The sequence below is a fragment of the Suncus etruscus genome, chromosome 14 (genome assembly GCF_024139225.1).
Source record: "Suncus etruscus isolate mSunEtr1 chromosome 14, mSunEtr1.pri.cur, whole genome shotgun sequence".
Classification (NCBI taxonomy): Eukaryota; Metazoa; Chordata; class Mammalia; order Eulipotyphla; family Soricidae; genus Suncus; species Suncus etruscus.
Genome location: NC_064861.1, coordinates 51,062,777 through 51,080,888, shown reverse-complemented (window position 1 = coordinate 51,080,888; position 18,112 = coordinate 51,062,777). Strand labels below are relative to the sequence as shown.

The window sequence follows — 18,112 nt, the reverse complement described above, 5'->3', positions numbered from 1 at the left end:
CCAAAATATTTGAGCTTGTGGGGCACTAATATGAATGGGATTGTTCTTTTAATGTCCATTTCTTCTCTATCATTATTAGTGTATAAGAAGGCCATTGACTTTTGCGTGTTAATATTGTAGCCTGCCACTTTGCTTTATGAATCTATTGTTTCTAGAAGCATTTTGGTAGTCTTTAGGGTTTTCTAGATCTATTATCATGTCATTTGCAAACAGTGAGAGCTTGACTTCTTCCTTACCTATCTGGATGCCCTTGATATCTTTTTCTTGCCTAGTAGCTGTGGCAAGTACTTCCAGCACTATGTTGAATAGGAGTGACGAGAGAGGGCAGACTTGTACCAGATTTTAGGGAAAAGGCTTTTAGTTTATCACCACTGATAATAATATTTGCCATTGGCTTGTGGTAGATGGCCTTGACTATACTGAGAAATGTTCCTTTCATGACATTTTTCAAAGTGGATCAAACACTTTTGAAATTCATTTGAAACAATAAACACCCATGAATAGCTAAAGCAATACTTGGGAAAAAGAATATGGGAGGCATTACTTTTCCCCAATTTTAAACTGTACTACGAAGCAATAGTTATCAAAATAGCATGGTATTAGAATAAGACAGATCCTCAGATCAGTGGAATAAACTTGAGTATTCAGAAAATGTTCCTCAGACATACAATCAACTAATCTTTGATAAAAGGGGCAAGAAATCCAAAATGGAGCAAGGAAAGCCTCTTCAACAAGTGGTGTTGGCACAACTGGTTAGCCACTTGCAAAAAATGCGAACTCAGACCCCCATCTAATACCATGCACAAAGATCAAATCCAAATGGATTAAAGACCTTGATATCAGGCCTGAAACCATAAGGTATATAGAACATGTAGGTAAAACATTATATGACATTGAGACTAAAGGCGTCTTCAAGAAGAAAACAGCATTCTCCAAAAAAGTGGAAGCAGAGATAAACAAATGGGACTATACTAAGCTGAGAAGCTTCTGCACCTCAAAGGAAATAGTACCTAAGATACAAAAGCCACCCACAGAATGGGAGAAACTAGTCACCCAATACCCATCAGACAAGGTGTTGACAGAACTTAATAAGAAAAAAACATATAACATATATATATAAACATATAAACATCAAAAAATGGGGAAAAGAAATAAACAGACATTTCCTCAAAGAAGAAATACAAATGGCCAAAAGACACATGAAAAAATGCTCCACATCACTAATCATCAGGGAGATGCAAATCAAAATTACAATGAGATACCATCTCACTCCACAGAGACTGGCATACATCATAAAGAATAAGAACAATCGGGCCTGGAGAGATAGCACAACGGTGTTTGCCTTGCAAGCGCCGATCCAGGACCTAAGGTAGTTGGTTCGAATCCCGGCATCCCATATGGTCCCCCATGCCTGCCAGGAGCGATTTCTGAGCAGACAGCCAGGAGTAACCCCTGAGCACTGCCGGGTGTGGCCCAAAAACCAAAAACCGAAAAAAAAAAAAGAATAAGAACAATCAGTGTTGGTGGGGATGTGGAGAGAAAGGAACTCTTATTCACTGCTGGTGGGAATTCTGTCTAGTCCAGCCTTTATGGAAAACAATATGACCAGCCTTTATAGAAAGCAATACGGAGATTTCTAAAAAAAAAAAAAAAAAAACAAAAAAAAAACAAACTGGAAATTGAGCTTCCATTTGATCCAGCTCTTCCACTCTTAGGGATACAACCTAGGAACACAAAAATACAATACAAAAATCCCTTCCTCACACCTATATTCATTGCAGTGCTATTTACAATAGCCAGACTCTGGAAACAACTAAGATGCCCTTCAACAGATAAATAGCTAAAGAAACTGTGGTATATATACACAATGGAATATTATGCAGCCGTCAGGAGAGATGGAGTCATGAAAATTTCCCATACATGGATGTACATGGAATCTATTATGCTGAGTGAAATAAGTCAGAGGGCGAAAGATAGACACAGAATAGTCTCACTCATCTATGGGTTTTTAAGAAAAATTAAAGACATTACTGTAATAAGGCTCAGAGACAATAGAGTTAAGGGTTGGGAGGGCCAGAAGGACTGGCTAACAATTTGAAGCTCACCACAAAGAGTGGTGAAAGCTGTTAGGGAAATAACTACACGAACAACTAGTACAACAATGTTAAAGAATGAGAGAAGTAGAATGCCTGTCACGACACAGACAGGGGCACGGGGGAAATGGGGAATTGGTGGTGGGAATGTTGTACTGATGAAGGGGGGTATTGTGTTTATGACTGAAACCCAACTACGAACATGCTTGTAATCAAGGTGCTTAAATAAAGATTTACATAAAAAGGTTTATATAAAAATATAAAAAAAGGGCCCGGAGAGATAGCACAGCAGTGTTTGCCCTGCAAGCAGCCGATCCAGGACCAAAGGTGGTTGGTTCGAATCCCGGTGTCCCATATGGTCCCCCGTGCCTGCCAGGAGCTATTTCTGAGCAGACAGCCAGGAGTAAACCCCTGAGCACTGCCGGGTGTGGCCCAAAAAAAAAATAAATATATATATATATATAAATAAAGTGGTCCCAAAGTTTAATGAACATGGATGAAGCAGTAGCGGCTCCCCTTAAAGGCAGTAACTAAAGGAAATAGGCCCTAATAGAAGGAAGCAGCTCTCCTTCAGAAATTCAGAATGGGAGTGCCCGCCTAGTCACAGGAGTGTCACTGGGTCAGGTGCTCCCCACAGGAATTGGGTTTCTTGATGAGTGAGCTCTTGCAAAGCATCATGGGACCCTATCTGAGAAAACCTGTCTGCAGCGTACATCCCAGCTTTCCCAGAATGTGGTCATTAAATGGGGCTTGACAATGATACAGAAGAATGGTTTCTGACTTGCTAGTGTTCGTTACCAATGTGCTTTACACCACAGATGTACTTCTTACCAGGCTGACTGTAAACAGAATTCTTTAGACAAGTTCTATTTTAATTTTGGTAGGAAAGCTGTTGTTGGAAAAGAATACTAAAGTTACACTGTCCCTAAGTTCTCTCTTAATATTCAGAGTTCTGGATTTGATACTCTTGCACAGGACCACTATTTATTGTTATTAAAGAGATGATACTGAAGTCTTCATTTTTATGTAACTGCTTTCCTCCACATGTCTACTCTACTATCTCTGCTATTAATTAGAAAATACAAAAGGCAAAGCTAATTTTAAAAAATTATAATAAAACACTCCTTAATAGAATGAAAATAATCTCTAAAATTATTTAATCCTCACTATTTAAACAAGGAAACAACTATTTATTTTGTAAAATGGTCACAATTTCGGGGCCGGTGAGGTGGCGCTAGAGGTAAGGTGTCTGCCTTACAAGCGCTAGCCAAGGAAGGACCGTGGTTCGATCCCCCAGCGTCCCATATGGTCCCCGCAAGCCAGGGGCAATTTCTGAGCGCTTAGCCAGGAGTAACCCCTGAGCATCAAACGGGTGTAGCCCAACCCCCCCCAAAAAAAAATGGTCACAATTTCAAATACACTAACATATAAAATACAGTCCCCTGCAATTTTTCTATATGGGGAAATTATAGGAAGAATGCTGTTTTCTCATTAATCTTAATTATAAAGTTGACAATAGTACTTTTCAAGGCAATAAATCAAATTTGGCAGAAGGATGTAATAAAATTTGCTTGGGAGTAGGACACTTGCCTTGCATGTATGAGGCTCTATATTTGATCTCTGGTAACAACAACAACAAAAAAAACCATGTACTAAAATTACATTTTAGAATTCAAAACTTAGCAAAACAAAACAAAAACTAATAACCCATGAATTATATAAGTAACAAAATAGATTTGCATCTATGAGTGCTACAGAAAGAGGTGCCAGGGAGGAAGGCACTGTCCCTCGGGTCAGAGAATAATACCACAAGGCTAAGGAGACAGTGGGCCTGCCTGGGCTGTAGAACTTAGGTTACCTTAAAAATACTAGGTCCCAATTTCAGCACTTCTTATCTATGCAACAATAGTAAGGCCTAAAATTCTAAAAGTTTTATTTTTTTATTTTTTGTTTTTTTTCAGGCCACACCCATTTGATGCTCAGGGATTACTCCTGGCTAAGCACTCAGAAATTGCCCCTGGCTTGGGGGGACCATATGGGATGCCGGGGGGGATCGAACCACGGTCCTTCCTTGGCTAGCGCTTGCAAGGCAGACACCTTATCTCTAGCGCCACCTCGCTGGCCCCGATTTTAATTTTTTTTAAATATGGACCACTTCACGAATTTGCATGTCATCCTTGCGCGGGGGCCATGCTCATCTTCTCTATATCGTTCCAATTTTACTATATGTGCTGCCGAAGCGAGCACTATTTTTTTTTAATTCAGTTGATTAAACACTTGTTTGGAGGCCAGAGCAATAATAGTACAGAGGGTAGGGAGTTTGCCTTGCATGCAGCCAACCCTGGTTCAGTCCCTGAGTCTACCAGAAGTGATCCCTGAGCACAGCCAAGAGTAAACTCTATACAGTATATACTCTGCATGCAGAGACCTGGGTAGAAACAATTTGGAAAACAATGGCTCAGGGTCTAGAGAAATAGGGCAGGGATTTACAGTGCCTTCTTGCCAGCATGAAGTTACAATTTCGAGCCACCAGTCTCTACACAAGTGAAAAATTCAGGAAACTCTGCTGTCTGTGATCCCTGGTCTGCAAACGATTTCTGGATGTACTGCAGTCAAGTGACTGTGAGATGCACAAAACGTGGTACATCCCCTAGTAAGTCCTTATTATAAAGACTTGAGTGTCCCCTTGTCTGGAGTCAACCCTCTAATGAGCATGTGTATGAAAGCCATGGTAGGGTGAGCTCCAACAAGGACAACCATAGCTGAGTGCCTTGAAGAGAAACAGAAGTCCTGCTGACATGTGAGCCTTGGAGACTCGCTGTGCAACTCCTGGCAAGAACTACAAAAGAAGATGTGTGAGTACCATAGTCAGGCTTGTGGGCAACAACAGCAGAGAGAAAAGATAACATAAAGATATAAAAACAATGGTTTCATTTTACTCAGATGCTTCTTCCCTCCTGCTAACTACGAGAGACTAAACCATCTCTAGTTTTATTACTTTTCTTCTTCTTCTTCGTCTTTTTTTTTTTTTTTTTTTGAGCCAGGGGTTACTCCTGGCTCTGCGCTTAGAAGTCGCTCCTGAAAGGGGAGGAGAAGTCACTACTGGTAGGCTCGGGGGACCATATGGGATGCCAGGATTCGAACCACCGTCCATCTTGAACTGGCTGTGTGCTATCTCTCCGGCCCTACTTTACTTCTTGTGTACATAAGCTGATACTGGACATCAAAGGGTATAATGCTCTCAGGTAAATATAAGATACAGAAAATCTAATAAAGATGGGCACTTAACAAGGTAACAAGCATAGGGTTAAGTTTCTGACATATACTGACTAACCTATGACACAGTTGCTGTTCAGGAGGTCTGAAATTGTGACACCAGTCTTTTAGACTATAGAGTTTCTTGGCAAACTGAACATTTAAAATTTAATCAGTTATTCCTGTTAAGTTTCCCCATCTATCTAATATTAGGAGTCAATGTGGTGAAGTGTCCCATAAGGTTAGCTACATTGGGTCTCTAAAAATGAGAAGGAATTAAGACTAGAAGAAATTATACCAAGATTGGACTCAAAAGAGTTCTAGGTAACTCCACCACAGTTTCCTCATTTTTAAAATGAGAAAATGCCACTAGACCTAAATATAAATATATCATGTATCTTCAACAGCCTATACAATAGGGTTACTCTTCAAACTAAAGACAAGTAATTTCTAACACATAGGCTGCACATTTTAATACATTTTTCAAATATGCAGGCTGATTTAGACATTTCCAAGGAAATGCTTATTCTGCTTCTCTGCTTTCTCTCGTGGCATCTGTTGTTACCAGCAGCTCTGAAAAAGTAAAACCTGGTGTCATTAATATACCCCCAGGTCCCCAGCACTTACTTAACTGGGGGGCCAGGAATGCAAAGAGGTAAATATAACAAGAATGAGAAGAGCTGAAGAGAAATATGAGGGAAACGAGGCTGAGGAATAAAAACAAGTCCATCTTTCATCATCTCTCCTGGCTCCTCCTGATGGCAGACAGTGTATTTAATCTGCTGAGAGACCAGATTTAAGGCCTCCCTTTGGCATAGTCCATCCATGAATTATTAACGTTTGCAGAAGCAATAGTGTATCCGCTCAAGGCGATCAGAGAGGATAATGATGAGCAACCAAAGTGGAATCATTAATCCCTCCACTTCCCTTTCCAGTCTCCTTTGACTCTTCATTCCCTGTGGGCTTGGGTGGCTCTTTAGGCAGCAAATTTGGAGCTACAGCCTCAGTATTAGATCCAGTACCTCCACGGTGAAAGAGAATCATGGCCATCTCCCACTGAGTATATTCATTAATAATTTGCCTATTTAAATAGCTCCAGTTTGAGCTCATGCTTTGAGACCTAACTGTTCTTTCAAAAGATAACATTGAAAGTGCCACATCACACTTCTGTGTGAAATCTGCTAGTGGCACTTTGGAGTTGTTTTTAGCTAAATCATTTTAGACCTAACATGATCACTGGATGCAATTTTTCGGGTATTTGAGTTACCAGTTCTTTGAAGAAATAAATTTGCAATGTGTGAGAGGGGGAAGTACATTTTATAATATGTTACAAAGAAGCTCACTATTGACCTTTGTCTGGTAGGATTCTAAGTATTGCTGTTAAAATTCTGTAAAGGACAATTAGGAGAATGACCAGAGAAACGTGAGCTGGCAAGGAAGGTTTCAGTGTGTATTTTTTCTTTATCACATGAACTTAAAGGAACAAATTACAGTTTAAATGAATATGTCTGCCATTGTTATTCCATATCCGCTGCTGTATACCTTCCTTTGTTGAGCCTTCATAAGCTTTTAGCAGGTATATATTTAATACCTCTCTTTCATGGTCAAAATAGGATCAGACGCCATGGATACTGACAACTGATTTGCTTTCTGTCTTTTCTTTTTTTTTTTTGTTTTTTTTTTTTTTTTTTTTGGTTTTTGGGCCACACCCAGTAACGCTCAGGGGTTACTCCTGGCTATGTGCTCAGAAGTTGCTCCTGGCTTGGGGGACCATATGGGACACCGGGGGATCGAACCGCGGTCCGTCCAAGGTTAGCGCAGGCAAGGCAGGCACCTTACCTTTAGCGCCACCGCCCGGCCCCGCTTTCTGTCTTTTCTCCATGACTATATCTACTGCCTCATCTTGATTCATAAGCAAAACTTGGAAAATCTATAAGAATTATTGTTTTGTGGGTTTCCAGGAGTAGTATGAAGATATTGCTGTTATTTTTGGTGAAGAAAAGAAATTTTGTATAATTTATTTCAACCTAAATGTGAATTTTGTTTTTAAAAAATCATGACCATTAGAACTCTTAAGTTTTAATACTTTGTTGACATCTGCGCCATAATGAAGCAAGGGCAATTACAAAATTTATTACACAAGAGCACAGAGGATAAGGTACTGGTCTTGCATGCCAGGGATCTGGGTTTGATCCCTGGCACTCCATATAGTCCTCTGAGTATCATCAGGAATGATTTTTGAGTGCAGGGCCAGGATCAGGCCTTAAGCAATTCTGGGTATGGTTCCCCCACCCCACCCCCGCCATCCCAAAAAATAACTAACAGTGCAGCATGTAATGCTGCAGGCGAGGGATGGGTCAGCACAGAGCTGCATGTGGTGGGTCTCCTTACATCATACTCAGGCCATTTCTATGTTGGTGGGAATGGTTGAAACAGACCCTGGGCCCCATTCTCCTGCTGGGTGAGGATTTGGAGTCAGAGTCCAAATGCAGATGCAGCTGGGCTGGGTCCCACACTTTACAGTTGCTGACCAAGAACTGCCTCTGGCTGCCAAAAACACTTCCAGTAGAGGAATGAAGAAGGACATGAAAACCAAACTGAGATAGGAAGGTGGACCAAAGGACAATGATGAGGTAAAAAACCTAGCTGCCTTAAGGCACTGCAATATGCTTACTCTTCCAAAACAAACCCTATTCCACAGCATTCCTCCTGCCCCCAAAAATGAGAGAGCAGGATGAGTAGCTGACAAATAGAAAGAACACTTTTGAAGTTGAGTACCAAATTTATCATTTAATTCCTAAAACATAAGAGAAACAAGCAAATCTCTCCCCTTTTTCTAGACATTCTTTCCCCTCATAACTCCTAAAAGAAAAAAGTTCTTAAGTCCTAAACCCCACTTTTGCTAGGTGGTCTAATAGAAACAAAAAATTCTTCATTATAAAGCTAGCTCAAGTATCCCCCACCACCAATCCAAAGTAGTTTACCAGCAAAGACTTTAGAAAGGGCTGAAAATTAGGAAATACATGCTAGAGTAACAAATAAAAGTGCAAATACAAGCTTGTTAACTGGAGGTTAGCTGAAAGGATGAACTAAACCCCCATCTTTGAGGCTACAATGCAGCAAACACAAGTAATGAATCTATGAGAAGGCGTTCCGGCAGCCCTCAAGGCCAGGCTCCCATAGACTGACGCTCTCACAGGACCCGGCTCAGCCTCACATCTCCCAGCCTAAGGTCATTCCGTGGCACAAGAGGCATGTGGGAACACCTGCCAGGCTTTAGGAACCATTCCACCAACCAGGGGTTCACAGCTAATACTTGACAAGGAGAAAGCTATCCATACCCATTAACAATGACTGCTCCAGAAGACAGTCACTCCTAAAAGGCTGGGGAAAAGGAGCAAGAAAGAGGGATACAGAGGACAGAAGAAAAGACAAATAAAGGCAAAACCAATAGAAGGGAGACTTACTGGAAGGAATGAAAGAAAAGGTGAAGGATGAAAGATAAAATAGAAAAAAAGGACAAATATAAAAATAAAGAAAAAACTATTCTGTTCTAATCATAGACAATCTAATCACCTAGCAGGGGTCTCAAACCCAATTTACCTGGGTGTCCCAGGAGGCAAAGTCGGGGTGATCCTTGAGTGCAAAGTCAGTAGTAAGCTTTGAACATTGGGGTGTGTGACCCAAACAACTAAAACAAAACAAAACAAAAAAAGATTCCTCTAGGGCAAGGCCATAAAATGTTGTATGGAGGGCCGCAAAATGGCAGGCCTCGAGTTTGAGACCCCTGAGGATTGAAACATGGAGCTTGGTTCAAATTACTACTCAATTAATGGTAAATTTAGCTGAGGCTTGAGACTTACAAGCCCAAGAACCCCTGAACCTCTTCACAGAAAGATTCATTGATGGGGCCAGAGAGATACTACAGTGGGTAGGGGAGCTTGCCTTTCACACAGCTAACCTGGGCTTGATCCCTATGTGGTCCCACAACCCAAACCAAGATGACCCTGAAGCCAGTAGTAAGCCCTGATGTAAGACCAAAAGCAAAACAAAACAAGAACATCTGTAAACTGTCAGCAGAACCATCAAACATCAGTATCACCATTTGTTCAAGAATATCTCTAATGTGAAGTGAGGCTAGCCAACAGTTAATTCTATCACTTTTCTAGGTAGCACACTTCCATCTCTGCCATTGTTTATTTAATCAACAAGTCTTCCACAGGGAAAGGAATAAATGGAAGTGCCACTTCAAAGAAAGCAAGAAAAGATTCCAGAGGAGAAACAGGATCAAAACAATAAAGAATTAAGACCAGTGGCAAAATAAATATTTGAATATCAGATCTCTGGGGAAAAAAAGTGGAATTTACCCATCCTCTTGATTTATTCTTCAACAAAACATTGTAAAGAATCCAGGGCAAGGTCTACAGCATAATTCAGTTTCTGGTTCCACCTCTGAAACTGATCTAACTTGGTCTCAGATTTTTGCCCTTCTAAATGAAGATAATGCCAGTATGCATTCAAACTACCTTAAATAAAGTGGGCAAAACCCACTGCTAAGTATCACACAACTCGGAAGGACTATCAGAATTGCTTCCAAAGTTCACAAAAAAGCACCCCCAAAATAGGACATAGTCGCAGAATTAATAATCAGTCTTTTCAAGGGCTTAAGATGCTTCATACCATTTGACAAGTTAGAAAGCTTTTCCGTTCCATTATAGAATAAAAAGGCAGATGTGGCTAGGCAATAGAGCAAAGAGCAATTGCCTTGCATTTATGAGGTCCTGGGCTCGATACCTAGCATCAAAATAACAAGCAATGGAAAAGCCTGTATGCTACTGCATAGAAACTAATAAAAATAAATTATGAAGATTTTTTATAGTTTAACACATGCTTTCTAGAGTAATTTCTCATCTCTCTGTTGAAATAAATAATTTCCCTTGACATTTCAAAAAGTTTTTTCATAGTCTCAAGAGCTTGGTCCAAGGAATTGAGTTGCTGTTCTGACAACTTTAAGGGGTAAAAGAGCTAGCTAACAAACTAAAAAATAGTTGGAACTGGAAGGCAGTATATGAATTAGTTCTATCCTTGGACTACAGGCCTTCCCAAGCAGTACTCAGTGAAGCCCTGGAGGCCTTGGTATTAGTATTCTAGGGCCTGGAGGCCCTAGAATTGAACTACCCAGTTGGAGCCTGGACCTCCTGAGTAACTTGGGGACACTCCCACCTTCAACAATGACAACAACACAAAACAAAATTGCAAAACTGAACCATTTCTCAAGTTCTTAAATGAAGTATGTCTTACTTGTGTATTGGGAGAATAAAAAAATCATTCTTTGCAAAATCATTCAGTTTTCACTTAACCTCAAACCCCTTAATTTTATGTATTTTAGTCATCTCCTTTTGCCATCATTCAGAGGCAATGGTTCACCCTTTATTTCAGTAAAAAGATGTCCAGATTATAAGAAGATTATAATTATTATAAGATTATACTGCTCTCCAACCAGTTCCCACATGGTACCAAGCCTCCCAACCCCCAGTTAGGTTCTAATTCCACCTCCTAGGACTAGAGCACCTGGTGAGTGCAGTCACTTACTGTGACCTATTCTAAAACACTCTCCACTTCATTTCCACTTTTCAGGTCCCTGATGAGCCTTCTCTCATGATTCAGTTCTGTTAGTTGGCATTAGGTTAGTCCAAAGGGCAGACTGATTTGCATGACTTCAGGTGTTAATATTCTGCTGAATGTCAATTCACTTTTACACTGTCTCCTGGAAGTGAATAATTTTGCCATAGAGAAATTCTTTTCTGTATTCTGCAATACACAGGCAAAGTTGAGGGTTTTGTCTGTGTCTTCAAAAATAAAAACCAAATACACAAATACCCTTAGACAGCCAAATCATATTATAAGATGTCAGATTTCAACATTCCGGCACAATGCCAAGGCTTAATAGCCAGTCAGACGCTAAGTAAGGAAATGGGTCTGCATTAAACCTACAAATAAGTCAACAATCAATAGTTCAGGATTACAGTAAAAATTTGATGTGCCCTTTAAATTGCTTCTAACATCATCCTTCTTACTCAAGCTCAGCTTCAAAAACAAAACAAAGATGATTAAGTATGAAGCTGAGCACAGTCTATTTTAACAAGCACAAAGCTCTGGCATTTCCAAACTAAAAGCTGCTCCAGGATTTCACCGAAATCTTCACAGTGAACCTGTAAGGCAGCAAACCTAAAAAAACAATAGGCTGAGTTTTAGACAGTAAATTATACTGACAGCTCAGCAAGCAGAAAGCTATGGCCAAGAAAGCAAGTACCTGGAGATAAAGAGATGAAGGAGGTTTGGCATTCCTGTAAACTTAGCTGTCCTCTCTGCTTCTGAGCAGCAGGAGTTTGCATAAAGTTTTAGAAAGTCACTTCCAGCTTCTCAATCAACGTTATTTTACTGCTACAAATGAGGAAAAGAATACCACCCCCCACCTGCCGCCAAATCGATGGGCAGGTTGCCCTACCTCACAACCTAATGGTGAGATGAAATCAGAAGTCCTTTCGTCCTAGGATCTGTGCAAAAACCAAGATCACTAATTACAGAAGACTGACTACGACAACGACCACTGAGTAGAACTTTTCCTGGGACCATAAAGAAAGACTCTATCCTAGGCTTTGTCCTAGGATCTGCAAAAACCAAGATCTCTAACTACAGAGGGCTGACTTTAACAACCAAGACGTGCAGAACTTTTCCTGATACCATAACGAAAGACCTTGGGGTTTGACAATGAACATGTTCGGAGCCTATAGTTAGTCTCATGACAGTATGCTTCAAGGGTAGAGACACCCTGTAACTCTTAGGCCAAGAAAATTTCCTTTCTAATTTCTCCAACATTTACTGTGTCTGTGCAAATAATAAACAAACAAAACCTTCCATATCTGCCCCCCCCATTTTTAAATTTTATTTTACTTATTTTATTTTTATTTCTTTTCTTTCTTTTTCTTTTAATTTAATTTATATTTATACCTTCTAAATAGGGACTCTTGAGGGGTTTTGTTGGTTTTTGGGCCGCATCTGGTGATGCTCCTGGCTCTGCGCTCAGAAATTGCTACTGACTTGAGTGACCATATAGGACACTAGGAGATTGAACTGTGACCTGTCCTAGGTTAGCAGCATGCAAGGCAAACGCCCTACCGCTGTGCCACCACTCCAGCCCCATCCTGCATATTTTTTACAGAATCATAGATCATAAATCATCTTGTTCTGCCTCATATTTCTATGTCTTCTTAAAAATTAAAGGGGGAAAAAAGGTGGATGGATCTAGGGGCCAAGTGATCTCAGAAGCATTGAGTGGAAAAAAAGTCGTCAGGCCTAAATACTCAAACCAAAGTTAACGACAATAGACCAAAACTTTAACAAGCTTCACAAAAGGGACCTGTTATACTAACAGTCCAGGGAGCTAAGGGTGGAGACATGAAATGCATGCTGGGAACTATAGTGGAGGGAGGTCAACACTAGTGGTAGGAATGGCCCTAATTCATTCTCACAATGTACCTGAAATACAACTATGAAAGTTTTGTTATTCACATTGGTCTCAATAAAAAAAAAAAAAAACCCTCCCAATACCTGCCCACCATATCCATTCAACAGCTACAGCATCAATCTACAGCATTATGGATTTGCTTTATTTTTTTTTAATTTTTTTTATATTTTATTTAAACACCTTGATTACATACATGATTGTGTTTGGGTTTCAGTCATGTAAAGAACACCACCCATCACCAGTGCAACATTCCCATCACCAATGTCCCAAATCTCCCTCCTCCCCACCTGACCTCCGCCTGTACTCTAGACAGGCTTTCCATTTCCCTCATACGTTCTCATTATTAGGAGAGTTCAAAATGTAGTTATTTCTCTAACTAAATTCATCACTCTTTGTGGTGAGCTTCCTGAGGTGAGCTGGAACTCCAGCTCTTTTCTCTTTTGTGTCTGAAAATTATTATTGCAAGAATGTCTTTCATTTTTCTTAAAACCCATAGATAAGTGAGACCATTCTGCGCTTTTCTCTCTCTCTCTCTGACTTATTTCACTCAGCTTAATAGATTCTGTGTACATCCATGTAAAGGAAAATTTCATGACTTCATCTCTCCTGACAGCTGCATAATATTCCACTGTGTATATGCACCACAGTTTCTTTAGCCATTCGTCTGTTGAAGGGCATCTTGGTTGTTTCCAGAGTCTTGCTATGGTAAATAGTGCTGCAATGAATATAGGTGTAAGGAAGGGGTTTTTGTATTGTATTTTTGTGTTCCTAGGGTATATTCCTAGGAGTGGTATAGCTGGATCGTATGGGAGCTCGATTTTCAGTTTTTGGAGGAATCTCCATATCGCTTTCCATAAAGGTTGAACTAGACAGCATTCTCACCAGCAGTGGATAAGAGTTCCTTTCTCTCCACATCCCTGCCAACACTGTTTATTCTCATTCTTTGTGATGTGTGCCAATTTCTGTGGTGTGAGGTGGTACCTCATAGTTGTTTTGATTTGCATCTCCCTGATGATTAGTGATGTGGAGCATTTTTTCATGTGTCTTTTGGCCATTTGTATTTCTTCTTTGTCAAAGTGACTGTCCATTTCTTCTCCCCATTTTTTGATGGGATTAGATTTTTTTTCTTGTAAATTTCTGTCAGTGCCTTGTATATTTTGGAGATTAGCCCCTTATCTGATGGGTATTGGGTGAATAGTTTCTCCCACTCAGTGGGTGGCTCTTTTATCCTGGGCGCTACGTCCTTTGAGGTGCAGAAGCTTCTCAGCTTAATATATTCCCATCTGTTAATCTCTGCTATCACTTGGAGAGTGCAGTTTCCTCCTTGAATATGCCTGTAGTCTCAATGTCCTGGAGTGTTTTGCCTATGTGTTGTTCTATATATCTTATGGTTTCAGGTCTGATATTGAGGTTTTTAATCCATTTAGATTTTACCTTCGTACATGATGTTAGCTGGGGGTCTAAGTTCAATTTTTTGCAAGTGGCTAGCCAGTTGCTTTATTTTTCTTAAATTATACTTCTATTTCATTCTTCTACTACCTTCCTCCTTCAATATGTCCAAAAATTTCACTCCTTTATTAAGTCAGCCTATTGATTTTAATTTTTAAAACTCGAGGGTTTTTTGCTGTCTTCTATTTCACTTTCCCTCCCCTAGAAACTTGTTGACTGTATTTAATAAAATTTGCCTCCTAAGATAAATTGAGGGGAGGGAAAATCTTGATCTGCTGAAGAAACACTAATTCAGTATGTACCTTCTGAATGAATGAGACCCTCCACCATCTACCTTCAACCAAAAAGATGTCCTCGGCAATTTGAGAACCCACAAACCATCGGGAATATGCCAGTCTCTAGCCATTTAATGACTGGCCCGCTGTGACAAACTAGTATGCCCCATGAATAAACAAGACAGCTAGTAAGGAAGGAGAGAATACAACCAGATAATCACACTGGCATATTTTGGTGCCCAGAGCCAATCAAACATGTTATAACCGCCCACAGCTGTTTACACCTGACTATGTAACAGCTATTTTAAAATAGACCATTTTCCTTTGTAGAAAAAAAAAAATGAGGATCTCTCCTTCAGGTACTAATACAGCAAATTAGGCTGTGCATCCACACTTACATTTGGCTGACCTAATCCTCCCTTTTGTTTCAGAAGTACCAGGAAAGGCCCAGGTTTTGTAGTGAAAGACAAGGGGTTTCTCAGCAGCTGGGTCACACCATGCCCCACTCAGCAGACCCTGCAGTGCTTTCCTTAAGTGCTGCAGATTTCTGAGAAAAAGGGCAGGCTTGTGCTGAGGGCATCAATGCCTCACAGCCATTCCATGTGAGAAACGAGGGCCTGCCCTTCTGTCCCCCAGATAATTAAAGGGGCATGGGACTGGCAGCTGAGCATTAACAAGTATGACAGACCAAACCTATTAGGGAAAAGGCCTTTGCCTTGATTCGGAAGCCAGCAATCTGAGCACCAGATTTCACTCAACCTCTTTTGTATCCGAAATGCAAGATGGGACACTAAGCATTTGTGAAATAGAAAAATACTTTAAAAGAAGAATGTTATACAGACTACAGAGCTTTGAGATAACAGAAGTCTAAATACCAGTCTTGTCAATAGATGATGTTGCCCATTCTACCTCCTGGTTCCTTTTCTGGGTTCCTAATACATAAAACAAAAAAAGAGAAAGAACAATTTCCAGCCAACCTAAAGCCATCTATCCCTTCACAGGCTCTTCTGAATATCCCACTATTCTTGCCTTCACCGAATGGGATATTTTGTACAAGAGCAGAAACCAGGGCCCCAAATACTAGAACAGAAGGACTACAATCTGCAACCACCACCGTCTACGGAGCCAGATCACAGGGCACTGTGCAGGCTGGTGACACATAATGAGTTTTCACCTGGGCAGGATGAATGGGTCTGCAGTAACCTGTTTATCTCTGAGGAGACTCTCCTGGCCTACTTGACTCTAGTATCCAGTAGTTTAACCAATCAAAAGATATTGCTCATGTCTGGTTCCTGAAGCCAAACAACTAAAAATGGAGCTGGCAGGTGTAGTAGGTGGTATGTATATCCAAGGTGTCGGGATATAGACAGATATTGGCAGAATGAGCAGTGAAGGAGGAGACAGCTCAACTTCAATTCAAAGACAGTGGAGGCCAGGTCAATATGTGAAGTGCTATAAACTGTTAAATATTTTAGCCATGGACCTCTCCCAAAATACTCTTATGGAACCATTCCAAATTCTTTCTTTTTGAAATTGGTCATCAACACTCCCTTACTCTCTACAGAATCTGAGAAACCTCTGTGAAAACAAAAAGCCTGTCATTTCCTGCCTGCTCACAATGCATTCAGCACACATTTACTTGTTGCTTCTGAAAACCCTGCATTCATGAGTGTGAACGGATAAGCAAAAAGCTTGTATCTTTGGAATCAAAGCAATTCTCACATTTTCCAGACAATGTCTTTAATACCCAGTTTTACTCCAAAGCTATCATTCTTAATCCATTCACAGGACATGTAATGTGATTGCATACTTTGCCATGGACCATAAAGTCTACCTTACCTTATCACAAATAGACAGAAAAATCAAATCATTTCAGTCCTTATGGTAGTAATCAGCATCTGACTGCTTCATTATAAACTTAACACCACGGCATATGAATCTGGCTCTGGGAAGACACTTTTTATTTTTCTTTTTTACAGATTTTTTTTTGCTTTTTAAACCAGTTTAGAGATTTATGTTGAGTCAGTAATTAACTGTAAGAAACAAAAAATAACGGGCTGGGCGTGGTGGTGCTAGAGGTAAGGTGCCTGCCTTGCCTGCGCTAGCCTAGGACGGACGGCGATTCCATCCCCCAGCGTCCCATATGGTCCCCCAAGCCAGGAGCGACTTCTGAGCGCATAGCCAGAAGTAACCCCTGAGCGTCACCGGGTGTGGCCCAAAAACCAAAAAAAAAGAAACAGAAAATCTGTTCATTAATCCAGGGAAGAGGTACAGGGTTTGGAAGTGAACACCCCAGCCTTCAGAAAAAAGACCAAATTTGGAAGAACCAGTGTCCTGAATGAGTACAGTGAGCTGTGTGGTTTCCAGTTCTACAAAACTGAATGGTGACCAAAATATGCCTGACGTTCCAGGAGAAAGCCTCTCTCTAAAGGACCTTTGACCCCTGAGAATAAGGAATTCACCAGCGGGGTCTGGAAAGATAGCATGGAGATAAGGCGTTTGCCTTTCATGCAGAAGGTCATTGGTTTGAATCCCGGCCAGGAGCGATTTCTGAGCGTGGAGCCAGGAGTAACTCCTGAGCGCTGCCAGATGTGACCCAAAAACCAAATACCAAAAACCAACAACAACAACAATAAATAAAGAAAAGGTGCTTCTTTTTTAAAAAAAAAATAAAAATAAAAAAATAAAGGAATTCACCAGTGAATCCATGTGCACTGACTATGGGTTATTTAAGTTCAGGATAGATAGGAACAAGATTCAGATCTCCACTGGTCCTCTCAAACTCCAAAGAAAGGTCACCAAGAATGTCTCTGTTGGTTCTCAGGGGCAAGAGGAATATGAAAAGTTGGTTAAGAAACAAACAAAAAAAAATGATGAACTAAAACTCATCACACTATTAGCTGCCATACAAATCTTTGAAACCACCATATTATGCAAGAACAGTTTACATAAAACCTATGCCGTATTCCTTTAGAATTCATCAATTCAAAATTCCCTAATCACTCAATTTGAGTTAAATCACCAGTATATCAAGAAAAGCCTCCTTACGCACATTAAGAGTGAAAAAAAAGATAACATGGCTTTGCCGACTTTACACATTTTTTCAGAATTATACAAATAATCAGTACACAATAGACACTACTCTTTAACCAGTACACAATAGGTACTATGCTTATGCATAAACCTGTCTTCCTTAAACTTATAACTAATTTTGGGGCTTAAGTGGTGCTGCAGCGGTATGGCATTTTCCTTGCACACAGCTGACCTAGGATGGAACATGATTTAATCCCCTGACATCTCATATGGTTCCCCAAGCCAGGAGCGATTTCTGGATGCATATCCAGTAGTAACCCCTGAACATCACCTGGTGTAGGCCAAAAACCAAAAAGATATAAAAATTGTTACTAATTTTATTTAATTTGTTACTAATTTCGTTACGACTATGGTAAGATATTTTCTTGGTAAGTATGCTTAGCAGCTTCAGTTTCTTTAAAAAAAAAAGTGATTAGAAT

General features: G+C 40.3%; 1 protein-coding gene and 1 non-coding gene across 2 annotated transcripts in view; both read right to left on the bottom strand.

Annotated features, from left to right (window-relative positions):
• Positions 1-18,112, bottom strand: part of NUP93 (nucleoporin 93) — a 128,233-nt gene that overhangs the window by 69,360 nt on the left and 40,761 nt on the right. The window lies entirely within an intron of this gene.
• On the bottom strand, positions 4,234-4,340 carry LOC126029097 (U6 spliceosomal RNA). Its single transcript, XR_007502752.1, has one exon. It is a non-coding gene; the product is annotated as a U6 spliceosomal RNA (small nuclear RNA).